The sequence below is a fragment of the Podarcis liolepis genome, assembly GCF_965112155.1.
Source record: "Podarcis liolepis genome assembly, chromosome: 8".
Taxonomy (NCBI): Eukaryota; Metazoa; Chordata; class Lepidosauria; order Squamata; family Lacertidae; genus Podarcis; species Podarcis liolepis.
Window position 1 is genome coordinate 74766689 of NC_139560.1, and position 14056 is coordinate 74780744.

Below are 14056 nucleotides of genomic sequence, written 5' to 3' on the forward strand. Positions count from 1 at the left end.
CCCGTAAAGTACATGCAATGGATGGCCAAGTGATCGAGCACACTGGCATCAGGTTCAGCGATGTGGTTATTTTCGTAACAATGGTGTTCATCTTTCCGATTGTGGAGATGATGTATGGTTGGCCAATATCGTTGAGGGCATTAGGAATTGGTTGCAGCTGTGAGGGTATTTGACAGTGATCCTTTTTGGATCGGGTGGTGGTTAGGCATCGGAAAATGTGTTGTGTGTTGGAGGGGAGGTTGTGGCCATCACCTATCCCTCCCCTTGAAGGGTATTCCATTAAAGGAATCCGGTGGTTGTGGTTCCTGTCCGATGCCCAGGTGGTGGCTAGGGCCATGGCAGGACCCTCCGGTGTCTCTAGGGGAAAGTTTCCAGTTGATTTGCATCAACAAGCTCCCCCTACAGGTTGTTAACCCTTGTGTGACTCTCTGAAGAGCAGGCAGGAGTCAAATATATTCTGTTCGGAGCCAGTGCCTAAGCCAATACCACTCACATTCTGTAACCAATAAAGCTGTGGCCTTTTTTAGCCCATTAACCTAAAATACTTGTGTCCATGTGTCTTATTTTCTTGTCTGAAAGCCTTGAGAACCAGTGCCAATCATTTTCCACTGGCTGGTCTAGTTAGTTAGTGCTAAACTCAATGAGCCAACTATATCCCTGCCTACTAACAGTCAACAAATGCAGAACAGAAATGTACGTTTTTAGACTCCAAGAACCACACTTGCCTTTTCAGCAATTTTTTGCTCTCCTTTGATGAGGCAGATGGACTGACAACGCTCCCTTGCAATGGACTGGTTACACTTGGATGCCAAACTGCTGTAGAAGCAGGCGGGATTCACTTTAGGAAGGAGTTTAATCTGTTGTGGATGGGGCTGCACTCCCTCTAAAGAATTAGGAGCTCAGTTTTGGGGTTCTGATAGTGTCACTGGGAGATAGACAGCTGGGTTGCTCTGCCAACTAGCCTTCCAGTCTGGTGGTGCCATTGTTGAATCCCAAATTGATAAATGATAAGTCATCACTCATTCATGAGTTGTGGATAAGCAGGTTCACCTGGTGCGCAATACTAAAGACTAGGTGGGTGAGCTGATTGGAATAGAACTGATTCAGTTTTATCCCTCCAGTACCAACAGAGGTTGAAGAGCCAGGGGATGTTGTGTTTTCCATAGGAATTCCACCTCACCAGTCACCACAGAGGGTTGTTCCAAGGTGATGGATCAGAGGGACAGCATGGGGATTTTGCTGGTGTACTGACCACTGCCCATCAGTCAACCCACCCAAACTGAGGTCATGGTCTTTGTGGTGCAGTTGGAGAAAGGGCTGTGTGTCACTAGTAATAGAGATGACACCCAGCTCTGTTTCTCCCAGTCATGTGGCTCAGGGAGGTTGTCCTGGTGCTGGACTGTTGTCTAGAGGCAGTGGTAGGCTGGATGAGGAGCAGTAAACCGAAGATGATTTCTGACAATACAGAGGTGCTGCAGGCTGGTGCTTCTTGAGTCTAGGAACTAACTAGGTGGGTGAGGACCAGATGGGTACTCCGAGGGTACTCCTTGATGCAATATTTCATTGCTGGCCCAAGTAGAAAGGGGTGCCTATTTTCAGCTTCATCTGTTCCCTAGCTATGCTCTTTCCTGGTCAGATATAGCTTGATCACAATAATTCATGTTCTGGTAACTTCCTGCCTTTATTACCACAATGTGGTCTACACAGGGTTACCATTAATTGCAATTCAGAATTTCGGTTTCTGCAAAATTTGACTGCCAGGGTAGTAGTTGGTTCAGCTGGCTGGAACTATGCAACACTGGTTCTGAAGAACTTGCATTGGTTGTCTGTATGCTACTGAGTCACATTATTATTATTATTATTATTATTATTATTATTATTATTATTATTATTATTATTTGGTTATATTAAAAAGCCCTGCACAAACTTGGACTGGGTTATCTGGGTATCTGTATTGTCATGCCTGGGCTTTAAGATGTGCTTGCCTCGGATGAACTGCCCAAATACATTGGTACCTTGGGTTAAGAACTTAATTCATTCCGGAGGTCCGTTCTTAACCTGAAACTGTTCTTAACCTGAAGCACCACTTTAGCTAATGGGGCCTCCTGCCCCAGCTGTGCTGCCACTGCACGATTTCTGTTCTCATCCTAAAGCAAAGTTCTTAACCTGAGGTAATATTTCTGGGTTAGCGTAGTCTGTAACCTGAAGTGTATGTAACCTAAGGTATATGTAATACCACTGTATTGGCAGCCTTTCCCCTCTTACCTTTGGAGCCAAGGCAGGTATAGTGTTGGGGTCAAATTTGGGCTGGGTGGATTCAGGGACTCCTTTCACTACCACCTGTGTTTAGTGGTGAGCAGTGGCAGTAGCACACCTTCCCTTGTTGGCTGTCATCCCCTCCCCTCTCAAAAAAGAAGAGGGGGAAGCCCTTTTCTGTGCAACACTATGTCATGATGATGCAAAAGAAACCTTTTGCTTCCTTGTGCCCCTCCTCCCAATCAAAATTGCTGGAACATCCCCTGCACTGCATAGGTAAAGGTAAAGGGACCCCTGACCATTAGGTCCAGTCGTGGCTGACTCTGGGGTTGTGGCGCTCATCTCACTTTATCGGCCGAGGGAGCCGGCGTACAGCTTCTGGGTCATGTGGCCAGCATGACTAAGCCGCTTCTGGCGAACCAGAGCAGCGCACGGAAATGCCGTTGACCTTCCCACCGGAGCGGTACCTATTTATCTACTTGCACTTTGACATGCTTTTGAACTGCTAGGTTGGCAGGAGCAGGGACTGAGCAACGGGAGCTCACCCCATCATGGGGATTCGAACCACCAACCTTCTGATCGGCAAGTCCTAGGCTCTGTGGTTTAACCCACAGACCCACCCACTTCTCCCCCTGCACTGCATAGAGGGTGACAAAAATGTGAGGGGTCATCTGGGATCAACCCTAAGCAGGGAGAGACAGGTAACAGCCCCCTCTTATTTGTGGCACCCCATTATGGAATGCTCTCTTCAAGGAGGACTTCCCTGGCACTGAGCTCCATGTCCTTGTTGCAGCTGGTAAAAATGAAAGATGATGATAATGATAAGTAGTAGTTTTTGTCGTTCTTCAGGGATTTTACTGCTCCATTTTCCCTGCAAAAACATTTTCTTCTGTTGTACACTGCTTTAGTTATTGCTGCTGGTTTCAGTAATTTTTGATATAATTGCTATGTTTTCATTATATAAGCCACTTCAAAAGTATATAGAATAGAAAAGGAGGCATATTTTTTTGGGGGGGGAGGGGTAAACATGGAGGACCAACCCTGGTGATGGAGGCAAGGCCTAGTCTTTCTCCTGAAGTCTTCTGAGCTTGGTGGAGCTGCCCAGAACATGAACAATCTAATACTTTCCCTCTCTTGTCCTCTCCCCCACCAAAAAAACATTTGATCTTTTGTGGATCACTTTGGCAGTGCAGGATTTAGGACTGTCCAGACCACCCAAGTGTTCCTATTTTCCGGGGGCAGTCCCAAATTTACATAAGCTGTCCCAGTTTCTGATTTGATCCCCAAATGTCCCACTTTTCTCTATGACGTCTCTATTTTCATCGGAGAAATGATGGAGTTGATGTCTCTATTTTCATCAGAGAAATGTTGGGGGGTATGGGGGCGGGTGGATCCCACTGCACAGGGTGCCAAGGCAAGGGAAAGCAAAATATTACAAATATTAACAATAAATAAATAAATAACGAAACCCTATATTTATGCGGGTACCTACTAAGAAGATCCATAATTAGCAACTGTACAGTGGTACCTTGGGTTAAGAACTTAATTCGTTCTGGAGGTCTGTTCTTAACCTGAAACTGTTCTTAACCTGAAGCACCACTTTAGCTAATGGGGCCTCCCCCTGCCACCGTGCGATTTCTGTTCTCATCCTGAAGCAAAGTCCTTAACCCAAGGTACTATTTCTGGGTTAGTGGAGTCTGTAACCTGAAGTGTCTGTAACCCGAGGTACCACTGTACTACCAAAATGAATTATTATGAAAATAAGAAATATTTAGGGGAGATTGATTTTGACAACATATTACCAAAGTCCACTCCTGACTACGGAGCGAGCCAGTGCCAAATAATGAACATTTGTTGCCAGTTTTTAGGCCTTTAGTGCCCACATTTTTTGGGGGGGGAACCCCTCCACCACCACCCCCTTATACTCTAGTTCTCCTTAAGCCTTGCTTCCGTTCTCTCTTCCCCTCCCTTTTGCTGAGCAAAACCTCCTTGGCTGTGGAAACTGTTTATTCATGCTGTCTCATTGGCGAAGGACTTCGCTTGCGAGAAGCTCAGGAAGGGGTGGCCGGGTGGGGAGCGATCCCTACGTTGCGTGCATCCTCCTGTAGAAGACGCCCGGTCCTAAGAAGCAGGGATGGGGACGGGGAGGGGGAGGAGGAGGAAAGCGGAGGATCAAGTAGACGGGCGGCGGCAGCCAATCAGCGGCGCTTTCCCGAGCTGCGGAAAGCAGAGCTGGCATATGAGCTGGAGCTTTGGAGATAACACATAGCTGGAATCCTGTGCGCCTCTTTTTTTCCCTCTCTCTCTTTTTCTCTTTCTCTCTGGACTGGGAGCAGCTGTGCTCTCCCCTCTTTTATTTTATTTCAATGCGTCTCTTCTTTCCATTAAAGTTCCCTGTCACCAGTTAGGGCAAGTCAGCTAAGGTAAGGCTTGAAACGAACTGACCCCTTTAAAGAAATCAAATCAAATCTGTGCCGTATTCTTACGGGCAGGACGAATGGGAGGCTGCTGCTAATTCCGTCCTCCTAAGCCAGAGATAGCCTAGCTTTTAGGAAGAGGTGTATTAGACTTCTATTTCGCATCGCTGTCTCTGATGGTTGCCTTCAAGTTTTTTTTTATTTTTCCTCTTCTTTCTGCCGGCTGAGCCTTTCCCAGTTCATGCGATGCTCTTCTCTTGCTGCGCGCGTCTGCTTAGCCCAGATTATGTGCAGTGAAAGCTCTGTTTTAAAGGAGAGAGAGAAAAGAAGACACGGGGTGGTGTGTGCAGGTGTGTATGTATATATAATGTATGTATTCTCCTAAGGAATGGCAATCTCGCTGATGGTTCTGCTGCTGCTGCTGCTCCCCTACAGCGTGGGCAAATGCACGCATTTGGAGGGGATCACATTCAGGTCCGATACAGATCTGTGCGCGCTCCTCTGTAGCGTGAGCTGGTTTCCAGTCGCGAGGACGGCTCTGCATGTCGACTTGAGAGGCGGATTGAAACGCAATCGCTTCTCCTCCAAAGCGAGCCTTCTTCCCCGTTGCCCATGTGCTGCGCTTGAAACATTACCTGCTGTTTCAGCCCTTGGAAAGAAAGGGGGGGGGGGGTTGCAGGGAAAGCAGATAGCTGAGAGGAGCAGAGCTGCTTTTCCTTAACGCTTTAAACAATTTGGAGGGTAAACTTTCTCTCTTTGACTTCGTGTAGCAGAGGGCACTGGGGTGCAGTGGGATGGAGGCACGGTTAAAAGCTTGCCCCCATTTTTCACTCAATAAAGGAAGATATCAACAAGATGGGGGGGCGGGTTTGGCGGCTTAGTGATCATGAGCATTCCTTGAGAGCTGCAGTTTTTGCACATGGAAACAGTTCGGAGACTCTGGGTGAAAACAGTCGAGGGAGGGGGAGGAGGAAATAATACGATCTTTGGTTAATTAACGCTTTGGAAATATGGTCCCATTGCATCTTCATTTGTGTGTGAGTGCTTGTTGTGGCCTGTCAAAGGGGCAAATGAGCTCCTACAGATAACAAGGCAAAATAAACAGCCGTTCATCACTGCAAGGCAGACATTTGAAAAATAAAATGCATTATTATTTTCATTAAAGTATTTTGCAGATAATAATAATAATTTCGCTTGAAGGCTTTGAATTAGGATCTGCAGCAGACAGTGTAGCAAAGAGCACACATGCACCCCCCCGTTTTCTGAATATACATAGACAGTATACATACATATATACATGTATATCATTAATGCCTACAGCTGTCAGGTAATTTAAAACAAAACTGTCCCAGCCTCCTTCCCCTCCATTTTTTTTTTTTTTAAAATACTGAGTACAATGACAAGGACTAAGCTTTTATAGGCTGAAGGCAAACTATAGGTGCAATCCAGTCAAGTTAAGCGTAAGTGCCAATGATTTCAGTGGGGGAGAGTTAAGCATGTGCATAATGCTCCTGCTGAAAGCAGTTAAAGTAAATGATGCTCAGCTTTGACTGACTGTGTCCTTTATGTGAAGAAATGTTCTCTTTGCAATCTTTCTTCTTTAATCAGTGTATGTAGCAGTAGCAGTAATAATGTCATGTCTTAAAGTCAATAAGTAATCTGAGTTGCTGTACAGAGGTGCGGAGCTGATTGAATACAGGCACTGTACTCATTTTTAGGAGGCCTGAATACAAATTTAGTAAGATAACCATAAATCCTACCAGCCTCTTTGCATCTGGCACTATATTACAATAAACATTTTAGAGGGGTGTTTTAGGAGGGTCCAGGAAGTTAATCCTACCTTCATTTTGTGTAAGGCATGCTAAGCTTTTGGAGTCCCCCCCCCCCCTTATAAATATAGGAGTGTGTGATGTAATATGCAGTAGTAATTTTGTGGAGGCAAGTGTTAGAGTGTGGTGCTGATAATGCCAAGGTTGTAGGTTCAATACCCATATGGGACAGCTGCATACCCCTACATCGCAGGCGGTTGGACTATATGATCAAACTGTATGAATCAGTCTTTAGTTTCCTGTTTGTTTACTACATAGGAGTTTGTCGAGACTATGCCAGAGAAAAATTGACTTGTTATGTCAGTGGTGGCCACAAGGAGTGCTGTGCAGCTCATAGTTTCATTTTCTTTTCACCACCCATCAAGGCTGTAATGCTATAGCCACTTACCTGTGATCAAGTCTCATGGAAGTCTATGGGATTACAGATGATTAGATATGAAAATAGATGTGATTTAAAGCTCTTTGTAAACTTTTCACAGGGTTTTTGCTTATTTCTTCACAACAGATTTTATTATTTATAGGACGGATTCAATATCACACTATTACAATAGTACCGCCAGCGCAAGCGTTTCTCTATGGGTCTCCGCTAGCGCACCCAGTTAGTTGAATCCAGCCCTGCTGCTCAGAATGAAGGTACCAGTACATAATATTCTCCAGGTATATAATGTGCACTGTTTGCTACTTTTACATGGGCGGTGATTTCATTAAAGTATTGTGACAAGTATTTTAGGATAGCTTGACTTGTATATAACAGGAAATCATGTCAATTATGATAATGTATGGTGAATTTCTTATGTGTCGTGGGGAAAGGAGAGAGAGATGATTCACTCAAAATGGGGAAAACATTTTAAATTCCTAGATCTTGTTAAATTTTCAGTAGCCTTCAGTAAAGAATTGACATTTTTTATTATTTTAAAGAAATCAATGTTGTGGCAGCTTAGTGACTGGATACTGGTAATTTTCATAGACTTTGCTAAACGAAGTATCTTTTAATAGCTATTTGGATCTGGTTATCACCAGGCTTTTGCATAAAGCCAAGTCTGAATTTGCATTATTATTATTTGTCAAAATATTTCTGCCCTTCTTTTTTGTACCCCCCCCAAAAAAAAGCCTTTATGGAGGTTGACAATGTCATAATCACTCCTAAAAATACCAAACTGCGAGAATGTACATACACCAAGTTAATAAAGATACCAAAAAGCAGACCGGTACGTTGAGTTATTAGACATAACTCAGATGCCTGCTGAAACAGCCTGGTCTTTCGTTGTGCACAGAAATGCAACCAGTGAAAAATCTGGGTAGATCTTGTACTCTCCAACATTCCTCAAAGGAAAATAAGGACATTTCTCACTTGCCCTGCAAGTGACCCTCCTCGACCCTCCCCCCACCCCCACCCCCCACTCCACAGAGCATTTCCACTATGGCTACACCAACAGGACACAGGAAACACTGAGAAAACCCCTTGATCCCAATGTTATTTTATTCTTTGGTAGATTTACAAAAAGGAAAACACATGCCAATGCAGTGGTACCTCAGCTTAAGAACTTAATTTGTTCTGGAGGTCCATTCTTAACCCGAAACTGTTCTCAACCTGAGGTACCACTTTAGCTAATGGGGCCTCCCGCTGCCGCCACACAATTTCTGTTCTCATCCTGAAGCAAAGTTCTTAACCCGAGGTACTATTTCTGGGTTAGCGGAGTCTGTAACCTGAAGCATCTGTAACCCGAAGCGTCTGTAACCTGAGGTACCTGAGGTAAATGAAATTTAGAAAGGGGCAAGGTTAGACCTGGACACACAAAACAATATGGCTTTGTTTGTTTGTTTTCATATCAAGACTCCTTGCTAGCACATCTCCTCTTCCTCCTCATCTGTTCTCCAGCAGGCTCTGCAAGCTGGCCAAGGGAGCAGACCAGCAGTGGTGACCATGGAGAGGCAACAGAAAGCTCTCTCACAGCCACCAACATCACACAGGACAAGCACCCACTCCTTCTCCCCCCCCCCCCCCGCCATGAGATTGGCAGTGGCGGTACTGGCAGGGGAAATAGGGACATTCTGGGATCAAATCAGAAGCGGGGGTGGCTTTTGTAATTCCGGGACTATCCTTGGAAAATAGAGACGATTGTAGGGAATGCGATCCCCCTTGGTGTCTGGATGCCATTCCCCCAAAAGCCCTGTCCTTTGTTTTCCAAGTGCGTCTCAGATAATTGGAGGAGACATAGTGGGGCCTGTGATGTTGATTTAAATACATAAGGCAGGTAGATATTTAAGTGGCAACTGTAGGATTCTCCCCTTCTTTCCTTTTGCTGAACTGATCTGACAGCCTAATGGGGAACAGGGAATGCCAGTACTCAGTACTTGAACCCGTAAAAGTTGAGCACTGTCAAAATTGTTGATGTAATAAAGCAAATTTATTCAAGATGAAGCAGAAATATCAAAGGAGTTTAGCTGGATGTCATCAAGCTTCATGTTAGAGTTTTTAACCAGATGGTGCTGGACTCTCCTCACCTCTGAGTTGGCTGAGGCTGCTGGGAGTTGGAGGTCCAACACATAGCTGTCAACTTTTCCCTTTTCTTGTGAGGAATCCTATTCGGAATAAGGGAATTTCCCTTTAAAAAGGGGAAACCTTGACAGCTATGTTCCAACACCATTTGGAGGCCCACAGATTAGCCACCCTTGATTTAAAGCGCAGGCAATAAAAGAAAACGATTCTAGCCTCATTGCTTTCTGTCTACTCTTGTGGTAATAACAGCAGCAGAAAAGCTTGCTTACGGTTAACAGGTTGTTGCAGGCAAAGGTCAATTTGCATGCCAGGATTCACATTCCCAGAGCCAAGAGGCATGGACACCTCTCCTGATCCTCTTCCTCCAAGCACATATGGCTGGTCTGAAACCAAATTGCCAACAACAAAGAAAGGAAGGAATTTGATTTCTCTCTGGATTGTCATTTGAATTGGAAATGGGAGTCTGTGTCCAAAAATGAGGTGTCAGGGTCTGCCTGTCACAAAGTCATGCCAAAGTCATGTCAAGGAAGTACAAGGCCAAGCCAATCAGAGACAAAAGGCAGGTATCCATTCCCAGAGGGACAGCCCTATTAGTCTGTTTTAGCAAAAACGGCATAGGGTCTTGCGGCACCTTATTATAGCATAGACATTTGTGAACTAGAGACCACTTCAAGAGATGGAGGAAGTAGTGTCTGCTTCTGTAGGAATGCAGATTCAAGATGAGAGTAAAGGATTAACTCCTCACCCTTTGCTCCTTTCATGGTGCTTGAAGAGTTGACTTTTGTGAGAGATCTTCATTCTAGGATGCACTCCCAGGTCCGGTACAAATTCAAATGTTTTGTTTTGTTTTGTTTGGGACATTTGGTGGCCTGTAAATTATAACAAAATGAGTACCCCCCAAAAGAAACTGGAAGTGTAAGCATAAGGAAAAAAGAGAGGCAACACATCTATTTATCTGAAATTCCCTGAGGAAGGATCAGTAGGGCCCAAAATGTGTTGAATCAATAAACATATCTTTTGTCTACCTCACCGTTCCCCCCCCCCCTCTAATCTCCAGTTCTATAAATTGTATAAATGATGTTGTTGATAATTTTTTACCCCACATTGTCCTCCAAAGATCTCAGAGTGGTGCTTGTGGTTCTCCCTCTCCCCATTTTATCCTTACAGCAACTCTGTGGGGTGAGTTATTTAGGCTGAAAGACGTGACTCTCCCAGTGAGCTCCAGTGTGAGTAAGGATTTGAACCCACACCTCCAAGATCCTAGTATGATATTTTTAATACTCTGGGAGCTGGACAATTGGCAGTATAAACAAAGCAGGAGAGGGACTTTATAGAACGCTGGAGTTCTTGCCCCCGAATTTCATTTGGTAGACCAGCTGGCAAATTGGTTTCAGGGTGAACAGCCTGTAAGCAAGTTGGCTTGTAGAGAAGAAAATATATGATGTTAGGTAATGTGCTAATGCAGTCATATACATGTCTACTTGGAAGGAAGCCCCATTGAGCAAAATAAGACTTCTCAGCGAGTGTGTACAGGATTGCAGCATTAAATGGTTTCACTCAATTAATTTTTAAACATTTAAATAAAAAGGCAGCTGAAAGTGAGAGTATACAAATAGTGGGGAGGGGAACATGCTTAGGATTTTGTATGTAATACAGCATATTATCACCCTTCTTTTGCACACAGCCTTTAGGGTTGCCAGATCAACTGGAAACCCAAAATAACAACAACAACAACAACAAATTATTTCTACCCGCCCATCTGGCTGGGTATCCCCAGCCATGCTGGGCAGCTTCCAACAGAATATTAAAAGCACAATAAAACATCAAACATTAAAAACTTCCCTAAACAGGGATGCCTTCAGATGTCTTCTAAAAGTCAGGTAGTTGTTTATCTCTTTGACATCTGATGGGAGGGTGTTCCACAGGGTAGGCGCCACTACCGAGAAGGCCCTCTGCCTGGTTCCCTGTAGCTTGGCTTCTCGCAGTGAGGGAACCATCAGAAGGCCCTCGGCCCTGTATCTCAGTGTCCAGGTAGAGCGTTGGGGCTGGAGTCGTTCCTTCATGTATACTGAGGCTAATAATAATAATAATAATAATAATAATAATAATAATAATAATATGCCACCCATCTGACTGGGTTGCCCCATCCACTTTGGGCGGCTCACAACAAAATATTAAAAACACAGTAAAACACTATTTCACTACTGGTGACTCAGCAGAAAATTGTCAAGCTACTGTACCTTCCAGCTATTCTTTCCTCAGTCCTTCTGTTTGCCCTCCTCACTCATTTGCCCCCGTTTTATTTTAACGTTATTATTATTAATATTAAAGATTATGGGTCGAACAAAGTCTTCCATTCCATGCCTACAGCAGACTTGTTATAATCAATTGCATCACCATAGCACAATTAACCTTAGTCCAATTGATGTCTGTGGGCCCTCTTGCTGTATGAATAAGTCTAGGTCCAAGAGTTGCAAGATGAAGTGCATTTCATCTGTGATAACTGAGTTCCGTGTTTACTAGAATGAGCTAAATACTTAGCTTCTTCTAAGCAGGTTGTAGAGCTGTTTGGTTGTGTTGTGTTTTCCTGTTGTACTGAAATGTTTCCATGTGAAGGTGAACATGAAGAACTCCAGTATATCCCCAAACAAGTGTTTCCATGATTTCTTCAGTGATGAGAGAAATTTTGTTTGACTAGACTAAGGTATTTTTAACAGTGATATATAGCATTAGCAACCTGAAGTGCTGACTCTTGGCAAGTCTAAAAGCCTGGCTTTTATTGGGCAGTGAAATAATCTACAGACATCTGAGCAGCAGCCCAGAAAAGACATGTATCATCCACCTTCAAGCAGTATCTACTTTTTTTAGATACTGTTACAGAGATTAACAGTTCAGTCCTGTGTACTGTATATTTACTCAGAAGTAAAGTAGGCCCATTATGTTCAATTGGGGTTATTTTGTCTGTAGTATATTGCATGCTTACCCTTGAATCAACCCCACTGAACACAGCAAGAATTCCTTCTGAGTCAACATGCTCTGCAGATCTCTGAATCATTCTTCTTGCTTTATGATTCAAATATTTTATTTCCTGGTGCATAGTTGGAATGGCAGTACTTTCGTCAAACGTCTCTATGGCTTTTGTTTTACATGTCATTTTCAGTCACAGAATTGCAGAATGGTAGAATTGGAAGGGATCCTGGGGGTCATCTAGTCAAACCCCCTGCAATGCAAGAATCTCAACAAACATTGTAAACCGCCATGTGATCCTCGGATGAAGGGCGGTGTAGAAATTTTAATAATAATAATAATAATAATAATAATAATAATAATAATAATGGCACAGTCATAGTGAAGTTATTTTTTGCCAAAAATCATTTCCAAACTAGAAAAGAATTGTTGAATTTCTGCCTACTATACGACAGTTAGGGACGTGGGTGGTGCTGTGGGTTAAACCACAGAGCCTAGGGCTTGCTGATCAGAAGGTCAGCGGTTCGAATCCCCGCGACGGGGTGAGCTCCCTTTCCTCGGTCCCTGCTCCTGCCAACCTAGCAGTTCGAAAGCACATCAAAGTTCAAGTAGATAAATAGGTACTGCTCCGGCGGGAAGGTAAACGGCTTTTCTGTGTGCTGTTCTGGTTCGCCAGAAGTGGCTTAGTCATGCTGGCCACATGACCCGGAAGCTGTATGCTGGCTCCCGCGGCCAATAAAGCGAGATGAGCGCCACAACCCCAGAGTCGGCCACGACTGGACCTAATGGTCAGGGGTCCCTTTACCTTTTATACCACTGTTAAAGGCACAAGAGCCCTGAACCCTAAATCAATGCCTAGGTTGACCCATTAAACACAACAAGACTTGGTCTGGGTAGACATACTTACTCAGAGGTAAGACCCACTAAGTTTTGTAGGTCTTACTCCCAGGTAAGTAGGCATAAGATTGCAAGTTAAGGGATTTATGTGTGCCTCTGTTTTGCCCTTACACCTCTTCCTGTCTTGTATGCCTGCTGCCTTTCTCTTTGCCTGAGAGTCTCACTCTGTGCTTTTGTATTTTCCTTTACTTTTCCACATCAACTTAACCTTCCTCCTTTCCTCTCCCTTCTTCCCACGTGTCACAATTCCTGGGAATCTTCGGAGCAGCACCCGCTCACTCCTTTCACTCCTTTTGCACATCAATGGCTCATTTAACTGTTGTCCTGTGCAATACCCCTCCTCCATGTACAGGGATGCACGTTTAGTTTTTCAACAAACTTTGGAGGGTGTGTGTGCAAAGTTCAACAGTTACCGGTAAATACCCCTGCATACATTGGGGTTTCCCCAGGAATGCTATTTTGATTTTGAATGGCCCCCTTTCACCTCCAAAGCAACAGTTCAGCATCAGGGTGACAATTACCTAAATGGAACCTCCACACGATGGTGTGCATTTTGGGGGGGAAAGTTAGAGGAAAGTTTAGGCACAGAAGACAATTTCCATGTCACCTTTCCTTGTGGGATCAGAACTCTCCCCTAAATCAGAAAGCACCCAAAACTGTATGAAGCCAAAGGCATGAGTTGATGTGATTGGCGATCTTTTCTCCATACACTGACTTCCTGGAAGAGTGCAAGAGGGGAAAAATAGACTGCAGTGTTTGAGTCAGAACGTCATCCGTTAATAAAGCTAAAGGGATTTATTAAGCAAGAGAACAAGGAGTGTCTAGTGGGAGACTGCTAAGTCTAGGACCTACATTTCCCAGGAGCTCCTGGTGTGACCCGTGACTGACCTTGAGAAGGGAGCAGCCCTTCCAGATGTAGAGAGCCTGAAGAATTACATAGGGAAATGCAGTCAGAGGCTGAATGTGGTTTGCTGTCTGGGATAAGAGTAAGCACTGTGATATTGTTGTTCAGACTGTGCTAGGAAGACCTATGATATTGAATTGGCAGGCAGAACAACCTGTTTGAAGACTCATGTGTTACACTGTTTTTTCATGTACCTTTTACAGTTTGGGTGTCTGTAGGCTTCCTTGTTTTTTACCTACCTCTATTAAAACCATCAGTTTGCTAGCCATGTCTCATAGAGGCTGCA

At 44.2% G+C, this 14056-nt stretch overlaps 1 protein-coding gene across 3 annotated transcripts in view; it reads left to right on the forward strand.

The window, feature by feature from the left end:
- Positions 1 to 14056, forward strand: part of CDH18 (cadherin 18) — a 632508-nt gene that overhangs the window by 329130 nt on the left and 289322 nt on the right. The window contains exon 1 of one of the 3 annotated variants that reach the window (XM_083519277.1): positions 4622 to 4679. The exons of the other annotated variants lie outside the window; for them this stretch is intronic. The gene's annotated coding sequence lies outside the window, so the exon portion shown is untranslated. Of the gene's footprint in view, positions 1 to 4621; positions 4680 to 14056 lie in introns of those variants that run through there. 3 annotated transcript variants of the gene reach the window in all.